Source organism: Chinchilla lanigera, unplaced genomic scaffold (assembly GCF_000276665.1).
Source record: "Chinchilla lanigera isolate Chin_1 unplaced genomic scaffold, ChiLan1.0 scaffold00011, whole genome shotgun sequence".
Taxonomy (NCBI): domain Eukaryota; kingdom Metazoa; phylum Chordata; class Mammalia; order Rodentia; family Chinchillidae; genus Chinchilla; species Chinchilla lanigera.
Window position 1 is genome coordinate 21120629 of NW_004955412.1, and position 12810 is coordinate 21133438.

Here is a 12810-nt window from a genome sequence, read left to right on the forward strand (position 1 = left end):
CTCAGCAGCTCAGCCTGCAATCTCCCTGTAGCATTTGGAATCTGGCTGCTGCAGCCTGTGCCTTCTGCTTGTCAGCACCTCTGCCCAGCGGTCAGCGTGGCCCAGTGAGGAGCTGCTCTGTCCACAGTCCTGGTGTCCAGGCTTTGAGGACCCTGGATGTGAGGCACACACGTGGCCTGGGAGTCACAGACTTGGGCTCCTTTGCTGACTCTGCCATGGAACAGGTGCTACCCCAACCAAGTTCAGCCCAAGCAAAGAAGGACTGAAATTAGGTCCAGTTTGGTCTTAGGCACCAGCAAGAGGAAGCCAGTAGGAAGGGAGAGAAGCTCTGGAGAAGCAGGAGGCTGGCAGATAAAAGAAGGCGGAGGCCAGAGCAGGAGGCGGGAGCTGAGGGAGGTGCTGACACAGCATTCCCTCTGTGAATTCCTACCATAAATCACTCTGAGGGCTTGGGGCTGGGAGCCTCGCGGCGGGAAGGTGAGGACTCAGAAGCCCCAGATTCTAAACCCAGAAGTTTGTGCTGCAGGGCTGGGGGGTCATGGGCAGCCTTTTGCCCTTGCCAGGGACTTTGGCCTACCCCACTGCAGAATAAGGGGGAGCAGCTCCTCCTCTGGGGTCCTGTGCAGAGTCCCAGGGTCACTGAAGTCCCCACGCAGGGGTGCAAATATCATTATTAAATCATTATCATTCTGGAGGATATTAATAAAAAACATTGCACAAAGCCCAGGAACTGCCTGCTCTGGGGTATGATATAATAGCTCATGTTTATGTGGTGCCTCACAGCGGGAAATCCATAGTCACATATATTTTTTCTCATTTGATTCCCATAAGGGAGGGATGCAGGTAAGGCAAAGATCTTTTCCCCTCATTCGCTTTACAAACCAAAGAATTTTAAGTTGAAAGAGGTAAAAGGGTCATCCCAGGGCATGGAACCAGACACTGAGGGAAGTCTGGACTTGAACCCCCGTCTCATGTGCACCTTCCCACTACCCTATCCTGAAGGAGCTGGAAATTCTGCTGGATCCTAGAAAGGCAGCTATCGTAGGACTCAGAGGTCAGACGAGGCTCCCAGCTGTGTGACATCACCAACCCAGACAAAGATGGACAAATAGGGCCGGGGATGTAGCTCAGTGGTGCAGTGCCTGCCTAGCAAGTGCAATGTCCTGAGTTTGATTCCAGGTACCAAAAAAAAAAAAAAAAAAAAGGATGGACAAACAGTACCTACTTCCTGCGGCTGCTGGGGTTGAGTCAACGGGCTTAGCACAGCTCCTAGCACTGAAAGCTCAATAAACATTAGCAATTATTATTACCATTCCTGAGCTTCCAGGAGAAAAGGGAGTGTCCCCACTAGCTTGCCTGCTACTCCAGAGGCCGGGAGACCAGCAAAGCAACCTCCAGCGATTTCCCTGGCCAGCCATTCTTCCTTTCCCCGAGAGGCCTCTCCCCACACGTCCTTGGGACCTCTGGCCACAGACCCCGGCCTTACCAGGCACTCGTGTGTTTGTTGGGGACACCTCCAGGTGATGGCTGTCCCGAGCTGAAGCGAGAGGGAAGCAGAGCCTGAGCCCTGGAGAGTGATGGACTCTGCCCTGACCTTGGACCTGGAGCTGACATGGGATGGGAAATCTGCTTCTCACCAAAGCTCTGAGTTGGCAGAAGGCTTGTGGCATTGCAGAGAACATGCTGACACCTAACTCTGATTCAGAGTTTGTAAAGTGGGGTCACTGATAGTCAACGTTAGCAGGGACTGGATGTGGTTATATAGTACAGTGTCCCCTCCTTTCTCACTGAGGACCAGAACAGGGCCCAGGATGCCGGGCTTCTCTCCTTCTCATCAGACAAGACTGAGGGGGTGGACTGGTGGAGACAGGCACATTCGGTGGTCTCTCCCACTTCTCTGGAGCAGATGGTCCCACCACACCCACTGCTATGAGGTTTCGCTGTGCCCCTCAACATCTGCCTGAATGCCACTGCCTCATCCTCTGGACCTCCTCCAGAGTCACCTCACCCCCTGCCGCATGCAGGCATCATGTGCCCTTTCACAGCTGGCATCAGCCCTCCTCGGCCTCCTCCCACCTCTGCCCTTGCAGTGGTAACCAAGTCAGGTGATGCATTCCCAGGCTTGGGGCTCCACCGCTAAGTGGTGTAATTTAGCCTGGGTTCTGTGTTTTGATTTTACCCAGCTGCGTCTGTGCGCATTTAGATTAATCCTGTTAGCTGGCGGGAACGGGGCTACCTGCTGTTTATCAAGAGTGCTTGTATGATTCCTGTTTGATATGCGCCACCTTCCCTGCACAGAGGAGCCTCCAGTCTCTCATCTTGCAATAGCCACCTGGAGAGACAGAAAGGTCCCCCAACAGGGTCGCTGAGTCCCCTCCACTCAGCCTTGCAGATGGTGGCACAGGGTCTGCCATTCCGCAGACATGTGCCCCTGCCTTACATCCCCTGTCCCCCTCAGCACCTGCCCGGGCCCCGCTATGTCTAAGTCCAGAGGCCCCAGGACAGCAAGAAGAGCTGCTCTCAAGCCCACGGCAGGTGCCCATAAGGGTGCTATGTTTGCGAGGAAGAAAGTTACGGCCCTGACCTGTCACTGTCAGCTGTGGGACATTGGAAGAGTCCTCTGACTCTGTATTCTCTCCTGGAAGATGGGGCTTATGATATCTGTTCTGCTTACCCAGAAGTGCATCCACCAATAGTGCTCTTAGAGATACCCAGGTCATCAGGTGTCAGGCAGTGGGGACGGCACGGTGGGCACACGTTTGGAGCAGGGGACGGCACAGTGGGCACACGTTTGGAGCAGGGTCCTGCCCCACTTGGTGATGTGCCCTGTGGAGAGTCACCAATAAGCATGGCCTCTTCTCTTCTTTATCTGTAAAGTGGAGATAATCATGGGTCCTCCTCTGCTCACATGGTTGATTCAAAGTCCAAGGTCAGCTGAGGGCAATTTCCACTCACCATGTTCTTGCCGCACAGCTCTGCTTTCACACTGGGCAGCCAGAAAGGGAGGAACAGCCACCTTTGACAGCTGACTGGTTGATAATGAGGCCACCTCAGAAAGCCAGCGACAACCCCAAATGAGGCCTGGTCCTGCTGCCTCCAGTCTGTCCTCCTGTCATGCATGTTCTACCTCAGGGAGACACCGCATGGGTCATTTCTGTCCTCCTTGTAGGGGCACGTTGGTGGTACGATGGCCTCTGGGCAGAGGGTCAGGTGGGACAGAGTCAGAGAAAACGTCCTCAGGAGAGGACCCCCAGGAGAGCCACGCAGCCCCCTACTAAGGAGCCCTCCTCCGCTGCAGGCCATGGGCACTACCAGTGCCCACTAGTTCAGCCCGCTGCTTCAGCACCTCAGCATGTACCCAGGAGCTCCTGGTCCCCAAGAGGCATTCCCTAGGACACACCCACCCATCCCCACCCGGGAACAGCCACCAAAGGTGAGCACCCACCCAGCCTATACCCTAACACACTGCTCCAGCCCAGCCTCTCTCTCTTCCGCACCGCAAGCCTTTCCGTGGCTTTATTTCTCCTTTGAACAGCTTCATTGGGATGAAATTCATGTACCATACAACTCATCCAGTTAGTGTACAGTTCCATGATTTTTAGTATTTTCATAAATATGTGCAACCAACACGGTCAACTTTAGAATATTTCCATCACCTCTGAAGGAAACCCCTACTTTAACTGCCATCCTCTATTCCCCCACCCACAGCCCTAGGCAAACGCCGTGCTATTTTCTGTCCCTTTATATTTGTCCGTCCTAGCCTTTCACACAAACAAGCATGGAAACCATGGACTTCTGTGACGGACATACTTCACTCTGCATAACGTTTCCAAGCCACACCCACGCTGCAGCAAGTACTTCATTCCTTTCTATGGCTGACCTCTGTTGTGCGGGCCAACCACATTCTGTTTATTCAGTCATCAGCCAATGGGAGTTTGGGTTGTTTCTACTTTGGGGGTATTATTGATCATGCATCTATGAACATTTCTGTACAAGTGTTTGTGTGGATGTATGTTTTCAATTCTTTTGAATTTATACCTAGAGGTGGAATTTCTGGGTCACACAGTAATTCTATGTGTGACCAGTTGCGGAACTGTCAGCTGTTTACTGCGGTGTTGGTGCTGTGTTCTATGCCACATCCTAACTATAAGGGTTCTAATTTCTCTTCATCCTCATCACTGCTCGTTGTTATGTGTCTTTTTGATTGTCACCCTCCTGCTGGGTGTGAAATGGTATTTCATTTCATTGTGGTTTTGCTTTTTATTTCTCTGACCACGAATGATATGAAATGTCTTTTTTGTTTGTTTTTTGGCCATTTGTGTATCTTCCTCAGAGAAATAGATATTTAGATCTTTTGCCCATTTTATAATTGGGTTACTTGTCTTTTTACTATTGAGCTTAATGTAATGTTCTTTGTTGATCCTACATCCAAGTCGCAGTCTCGGATTCAAACACCTAGCTGAGCCCAACCTTGTGGTGCAGGGGGAGGCCTTGGATTCAAATCCTTCTTCAGACACTTAGTAGTGGTGGAGAATTTGTTACAGAACTCACCCATGGAAGAGAGGTAATCTCCTGTGAAACAGCACACTGCAAGACTGCATTTTCCTGGTGCTAGGCACAGGGTGGGGGTTCTGTAATCTTCCACTGAGGTAGGTAAGGATCATAATTATTTCTTCTTTGCAGGTGAGGAAACTGAGGCACAGAAAGCTTGCTCAGGATCATGGAGTAGTAAGTGGAAGAGCTGGGACTTGAACCTACATCTGTGGAACTCCGGAGCCGTGCTATGTTGTCTTCCCAGGCAGACAGTCCGTGTGTGTCAAACGAAGAATGAAAGAATGCCTTCACTGAGGAGCGTGTCACTACCTCACAAAGCAGCCTGCTCTACTGTTGGATTCTTTTTTTTTTTTTTTTGAGACAGGGTTTCGCTGTGAAGTTCAGGCTGGCCTTGAACTCACTTTGTAGCCCAGGCTGGCCTTGAATTTGCAGCGATCCTCCCCAGTGCTGGGATTACAGATGTGCACCACCACGCCCAGCCTTCTACTGTGGTATTCTTCCAGTTACTACAAAATTCTCTCTGTCATTGAACACAAAATGCCCATCCCTCATCCATCAGAACTCCCTCTCACTGACCTGGCTCTGCTTTCACGAGGATTCCTGATGCCCAGGAACCTGGGTCGCCATGCTGCCTCCCCCCTGCGCACTTATACTGCAGAAGAACTTAGCTCCTCTGGTCCGGTGGCTGAGTCTGGGGAGCACCCACCCCTACACAAGCCTAAACAGGCTCTCCCACTGGATATAGAGGAGCTTGGTTCCCCTCCACACGGACCAGGGACTGAGGGGTCGGTCCCTCTCACTGTAGGCGCTGGCTTCATGGCCCCATCTCAGCTGCTCTATCAAGCTATAGCAGGTGCAGGACCCAGATGGGAGTTGGATTAGCCTGTGGCTGGCTTCCGGGTGGGGGTGGGATGCTCTCTCTAGCAATCTGAGCAATCCTACGCTTGGTTAGCTCTGTGAATGACACTGCTTCGGAGCTGACCTCCTGTGGCCTGGAGGCTCACCTCACCAGACGGCCTGAGACCCCAATCCCAGGCTATGAGGCCTGACTAGCCTTGGAAGGCATTGGAGGGAGAGTACAACACCTGAGCCCAAGGGGAGCCCTCCACACAGCTGCAGCTCCGCCTCTGTCTATAGGAGGTATCATACTAGGCTAAGCCTCTTCCACCCACCCTTGGGAATCCAGGCTGCCAGGACAAGCTGGCACTGCCCCTCCAGCCTCCAGGATGAGACCACAGTAACTGAGGGCCAGGCCACCAGCAGTGTCCAGCAGGCAGCAGGAATGCGCCCTGTTGGGGGTGGGGGAGACTAGGGGCTATCAGTTCAAACAACACCTAAACGTGTGTGTCAGCTGAGAGGCCAGTGGGGTCAGGGTGACCCGAGCTTGAGTCCTGCCCCTGCAAGGCATTTTGCTACAGGCTTTAACTTGCACTTCTGTAAAATGGGTCAGCGGCCCTCACCTGGCTCACCAAGCTGTTTTAAGGGGTCAGCGAGTTATCCAAGCCAAAAACCAAAGATTACGCACAGCATGATTCCATGGATGGAAGTGGCTACATTACAGAAATGGAGAACAGGTTATGGGTTGGGGGACAGGAAAGAGGGGGGAAGGGGCAGGAGAAGGTATGTAAAGGGCAAAGGTAGGACCCTGTAGTGACAAAACTGCCTTAGACTTTGACACCATCCAGGTCACCATGAGGACTTGAATTGGCACTGTAGTTCTACAGGATGCTAACATCGTGGAAAACTGCAAGGGGTGCGCTGGCTCACCGTGACTTCTTACAAAAGCATGTGCATCTGTGCACAGCTCAACCCAAAATGTTTAATTTTTTAAAAAGAGTTATTTAAACAATGGGAGGTGGAGGGTCGTCTTCTTAATTTTACCTATGCGTGTCTCTCATGTCCCCGGGGCTCCTCAGTGAGCTGTGTTTCCTGGGAATCACCATCCCATAAAATCATTCTGGCAAAAGAGAGGAGGGGCCAGGTGGGAAGAGTCTGAAAACACTTTGGCGTCTCTTGTTCCTCTGTCTGTCACAGGCGCATGGTACATGAGGGAGGGAGGGAGGGAACGAGTGAGTGAGTGAACGAATGAATGAATGACATTACAGCCAGTGCCCCGTGATCTCTCTGGAAATGAAGGGGGCTTAAAGCAAGAGATGCTTGGGACAGAGCCAGGAACAAGCGTCCAGCCTGGCCCGAGCCTGGCCTCCTCCATGGGCATTGGAAGTGGGGGTGGCAGGCTGCATGCCTTCGAGGAGGGCAGGGTGAAGCGCTTTAATTAGTGCAAGAGTAAATTACATCGGACGAAGAGAGCCCCGGCTTCTCCCAATGGCTCGGGGAAAATGGAAGCCTAGCATTTTCAATTTAAGGTTTAGTTAGATAATGCCTATTGGTGCCAGTAGATTACAGAGTGGATATTAAATCCTGCAGGATTTGGAATCCGAGCATACAAGTGGAATCCATAAGTAGGGGGAAGCAGCCGCAAGGAGCTGAACCGCTCTGCTCAGCTAATGAGAGAGTCTCTCTGTGAAGGAGCAGCTGGCACAGAGCTGGGTCCTACGGTACCCGCGCCCCAACTGCTCCCGGTGGGTCGGTGATTGCTGAAATTCTAAGGGCTACTACAGCTTTCCCTAGAGCTCCCTGAGCAGTTTTCTCATGTGATGAACAGGAGAATTAAGGCCAAATGTTCAGGTCACAGCAGGAAGCCACACTTCGGTGGCCCCCAACCATCTAACCCTTCCCTCCTTTCTCCACCCAGTCAATTCTCAATGTCATTTTAAAACACTTCAAACACCCCTCCTCCAGGAAGCCCTCCCAGAATACCCATGGGATTCCTCTGTGAGCCCAGAGGACCTGAACTTCCCTACAGTTATCAAAATCAAGGACTTACTTTTGTTCCTCGTCCCTCACTCATGAAAAGGTGTGACCAGGACTTACTCTCCATGACCCTTGCTCCCAGGCACAAAGGGCACTGGGTATTCGTGTACTGTATACGTGAGTTTATATCAAATTTGTATCTATTTTTCAACAGCGGATGCATTTTTGAATATGTAGTAGATGCACAACATTTGAGACTCAAGATGTACAAGAGGAGTGACAAGGAAGTCTCCCTTCTCTGCTGGCAGCATCCCTCTCTTCCCTGGGGACAGCCAGTCTCTTGTGGACCCGTGCAGGAAGCCTCATCCTCATCCAAGCGAATGTATGTGTGCGTCTCCCCTTTCTCAGCGGTGTACGATGCACCTTCCCCAACCCCCGCAGACTTGATTCCTCGTCGGTGCACAGAGGCTGGCCCCATGCTCCCCGGGGCCCTCAAAGGAGACAGTGAACCAGAGGGGCAGGCGCTGGAAAGTTGTGCTCCCAAGTCTTCCTATGCTTCCACATTGGCGTGCAGCCATCCCTTGGTATCCGCAGGGATTGGTTCTCAGACCCCCATGAGTACCCAAATCTGCGGCTCCTCCAGTCCCTTTTATGACAAGCACGGTATTTGCATATAGCCTCGCAGAGGCTTTCAACCATCTCTAGCTGACTCGCAACACCTAACACAGTGTAAACCGTTGTGATATGTGTTGTTCAGGAAATGATGAGAAAAAAGTCTGTACATGTTCAGTACAGAGGAAATTTTTTTTAAAATTTTTTAATCTCCATTTGGTTGAATGCATGGATGCATTCGCAGACACAGAGGGTTGACTGTTCTGTGTTGACTGGCACCTTAGATGGCCTGTGTGGCATTCGGGGAGCAGCAGGCTTGGGGGTGCCAAAACAAGCAGCCTCAGGAGCCCGGACTCGAAGCCTTTGGCTGGGACATGAACGCCAGTGGGGAACATCGGCCTGCCCTGGGTACCAGATGACGTCTCCAGCAGGCCCAGCATGAAGGCGCAGCTCAGCAACGGAGGATAAAGCAGCTTATTAGTTTAAGCAGGATGAAATGTGTAAATTAATTACCCCGGCCACCCGTGCATGTAGCGGCCGGCCCTGCACACGTGCAGGAAGAAGACTCGCCTCTGTCCCTCCTGCAGTTTGCTCCCCTGCCGGGCACAACCTTGAGGACGTGTGGCCGCATGCCCACAGGGAAGGAAAGGCTCAGGCCAGCCTGTCCCCCACAGACATAGCCAGGTGGCCTGGAGGAGATAGCAGGCTGGATTCCCATGCCACCACTACCACCAGTGAAAGCAGGGGTCTGAGAAGAGCAGGTAAGGGGACAGAAAAGTCAACACCTCATCCTGTTCTCCACCTGTTCATTAAGCAGCTGTTCACAGAGTGATTACCATGTGTCAGCCACCGTGGTGACCCCTTCACTTCCTTTCATCTATTTAATCCTCCCAGAAACTCCGTTGGGCACTGTTATTCGCCCCATCTTGCAGATAAGAAAGCTGAGGAGCAAGAAGAATAAAGTACCTTGTTCTGCTGAGCCAGGTGTTCCCAGGCACAGTCAAGATTCGGCTCAGAACAGCCTACTGCCTCCCACATGGGCATAGGTAGAGGATGAGCTGTGACTGTGTTGCTGGTCCATATCCTCCCACTGCAGATATTCCTCTGCCTCAGCCCACAGCAGCTGAGCTGCACCCTGCTCCCCAGTGCTGGGTCCCCTGCAGCAGCTAGGACCTGCTCCCCCAGCCACCCCCTCCGCCCCAGCCCTCTGCCCTACGCCATTCCCAAACCACTGCACCCTGCTCTGTGCCCTGCCTGTGTCCGCCCGGCCCTCCCCTGCCACAGCCGGTCCTGTGGATGATGTCTCTAGTCCCCATCGTATTTCACCTTGACCTCCACTCTGCCTCCTGAGCCGCCTTCTTAAAGTGCTGGCCTGGCCCTGGCTCTACCCCAGAGGCAACCCCTGAGCTTACACAGGCTGTGCAATCGGGTCCTCCAGCCTCGCTGCCTGCCACATGCGGGAACTCACATATGGGAACTCATCTCCCAGTCAAGACCCTCTGATCCTCCCAGATCTTCCCATCACAAGTCTCACCCCTGTTGTCCCATCCCCAGAGAGCTGGCCTCCCACCACCCTGTGGATGGCTGCGCCTCGACGCTCGCACACCTAGATCAGCCCGCAGGTCGGTCCTTGATGCTGTCCTCACCACCCTGACTCGATGCCAGTTCCTTTCAGCAGAACCTGTGCCTTCGGCTACCCGTGCCTAAATCTTGCCACAACTCAGATGCAGCTGCTCAGTGTGTGCAAGAGATTAGTTTCGCTACCCCCACCCATGAACACCAAGCTCCTTGGGTGCTCGAGTCTCTTATATGAAGCGGTGTAGAATACACACAGAACCTATCTGTGCGCGGCCTCCTGTGTACATTAAATCATCTCTCAGTCATGAGTATCTAATACAATGTAAATGACATGTAAATAGTTGTTACACGGTATTGTTTAGGGAATAATGACAAGCAAGTCTACCTGTTTGGGACAGATGCAATTTTTTTCTCATGTTTTCAATCATGGTTGGTTGAATCCACAAGAGCAGAGCCTCAGGCACAGAGGCCCAAAATATATCTGCAAAAGAATGAAGGTCTCTTCTCTTGTACCCCTCCTATCCTACCCCTCTACGGGACCCCTGTACTTCACTCTCATCTGGGCCTGTGCAGTGGGCCCAGCTTGGGCTCAGGTCACCTGGTCCAGCCCAGAGCCCTAATTGATCGGATACACAACACTTGCTCCCCAAAGGAATATGGAACCCTTCTCTGCAAGGCTCTTTGGGGCTGCACTTTCCACTGCTAGATCAGCTCCTGCACGCTGACAGTGGTGGGGTTTGCAGCCCATCAATTCAGCCCCACTGAGGATGGGACCAGCCTTAAGGAAATGCTGAGTCTGGTACCGAGGCCGACCACAGGCCAGCAAGAAAACAGCCATTTGTCCACTTGAGATTAACAGACTGATAGTCACGAGCCAGAGACCTCCAGGCCCTTCCTCCGTCTCCTGGCTCCCTGTCTCCAGGAACCCCAGGATCCATTCTCACCCCCTGGGAAGGGGATCTGGCTCACCTACTCACTACCGCATCCTCTTGAATTATAGGTCTGCTGGCCCCAAAGGTCCCAGTCCCCACTGTCCTCCTCTCTGCCTCCCCGCTTTGGCGGGGATGGTGATGAATTAGGAACCAGAAGTTGGCACATCCACCAAGCAATTAGCGTTTATCTCCCTTGTTTATGTGGCTGAACAACAGCTCATTTTGAAACGTAGTAGTCAATACTCAGGAAGATAAAACTGTCTAGGTCACTCTTGGGAGATAATTTGAGGTTTGATGGGACAAGGACGGGCCGCACCCAGCCCTTCCTCTGGCCACTCCCCTGCAGACAGAGCCCAGGGATGGTGCCCATGTAGAAGGGACCCTTCCCCCAGTGCAACCTGCAGCTTCCATGCCTTACTTGGGCAAGGAGGGCATGAGTAGCAAGCCCTCACTCCTGCTCTGGCTGCGAGTCTGCCGTCACACGGTCCAGGCCAGGCTAGAAACGTCTGGTTAGCTAACGCAGAAAGGAGAAAGGGCCTGGCCATCCAGAGCGAGGGCTGTGGCACCTTTCCTGACCGCCTGCGCTGGGGAGGGAGGCTTAGTGCTCACTGAGGTGGTGAAATTCTGCCACCTGCTGGTCGCGTTCCAGAACTGCAGGAACCTCTCAGCAGATCCTGCGGCGGGGTGAGTGCGAGATGGGAAATCACAGACTCTCTCCACCAAATGCGGAAGGTTAAAAAGGACGGGAAACTCGGGCTTCCGCGCGTTGGGATGTTGCCATTACGCTTTGTTTAGTTTACTTGACAATAATAATAATCTCTCCGTTACCGAACACTCGCTATGCAGACGCATTTGTCACATTGTTTTTGCTGCTCACAACAGTCCTTTAAGCTGTCATCCCCTCTGACAGGCTGGGCAGCCGGCCCAAGGTCGTGCAGCTGGCGGGTGGCACCGCCAAGATCCCAGTCCGCAGTCGGGCTCCCGACTTCCCCCCGCCGTGTCTCAGCTCCCCACACCATGAAGTGCTCCGGCCCCCCTGGGTGAGGTCTTCCCAGCTCCTCTTTCTTTCACCCTCACCCCACCACCTGACTCCAATAGCTGTGTCCCAGCCCCGCCCCCCGCAGGCCTGTCCAGGTGCAGGGCACTGCTTTAAGACAATGGAATCGCCCCCGGTGGGTGTCACCGGGCGTCCTGAAGGCCCAAGCAGGGCCCGGAAGCTGCAAGGGGCTCCGCCTTCTTTCCTACTGGACAGGAAATCACCTCATGGCCCCCTGTCAGATCTGAAGGCCAGCAGGGGTCGGCACTGGGTGAAGGGAGCCTTGGGGACTTGAAGTCCAAACTCCAGCTCTCAGTGCAGCCAAGCGTCAGAGCCCCAGGCTTCAACCAAGCTCAAGGTTCCAGCGGTGTCCAGCCCTCCTCGCTGTGGTCTCCAGCTCACAGGAAAGAGAGATGGGAAAGGACTCCTCCCCAGTGATCAAGTTGGAGCCGGAAGTGACAGAGCCAGGATGAGAAGCCAGGGCTCCCAAGCAGCCCACCAGGGCTCCTCCTTGCGGAGCCAGCTAACATCCGCGTCCTGCCCAGAACAGCCTACCGTCCATAGGCTGGTGTGGGCAGGGGACAGCAGCACAGGCAACAGAGTTCTGCTAAGCTCCTTCCTTGGCCCTTCCAGGTGGAGATGCCTTCCACCCCAGCCCTGGGACCTGGGCTAGAGGCCTCCTTTTCCATTCACGCTGGTGTGGGAGGCATTCTTGGGACCCGCGAAGAAAGGACTCCCTGACTTCAGTATAATCACAGCTCTGAGCATAATGGAACTGGGGGGACGGCTGGGGGAGAGTTGCACTCAGAGACAACCTCACCCAGTTCCTAGCACAGGCCCAGGGCCTCTGGACGGGTGACTTCACACCGTGCCCACCTCCATGTGGCAAGTGGCAGCCCTGAGGACACCCAAGCCCAGGCCAGGCAGCAGCCCAGCAGGCCCCAAAGAGTGGACCAGACCTGCTCCCTCCTCTAGGGCAGAGGCCTTGGGCGGCGCTCAGGGGACTCAGAGTCTGGAAAGCCCTGGGGGCCAGGAGTGTGACCCCCCTTGTCCTTTCAGTCCCAGGGATGGGTCTTAAAGAAGGTCGGGCGGCTGTAGGGCACCAGAGTTCTGAGCAGGTAGGCTGATAGGCATTCGGAAGGGGTGCCTCTCGAGGGACAGCAGCCGGGAAAAAAGCCGTACCAGGGCAGGGGGAGCAAACCCCCCCCCCCGGAAACTCTGTCCGCCCAGTCCCAAGGGGGGCAACTGAGGTGGCCGGAGCAGACCAGTCCCCCTGTGGTAGTG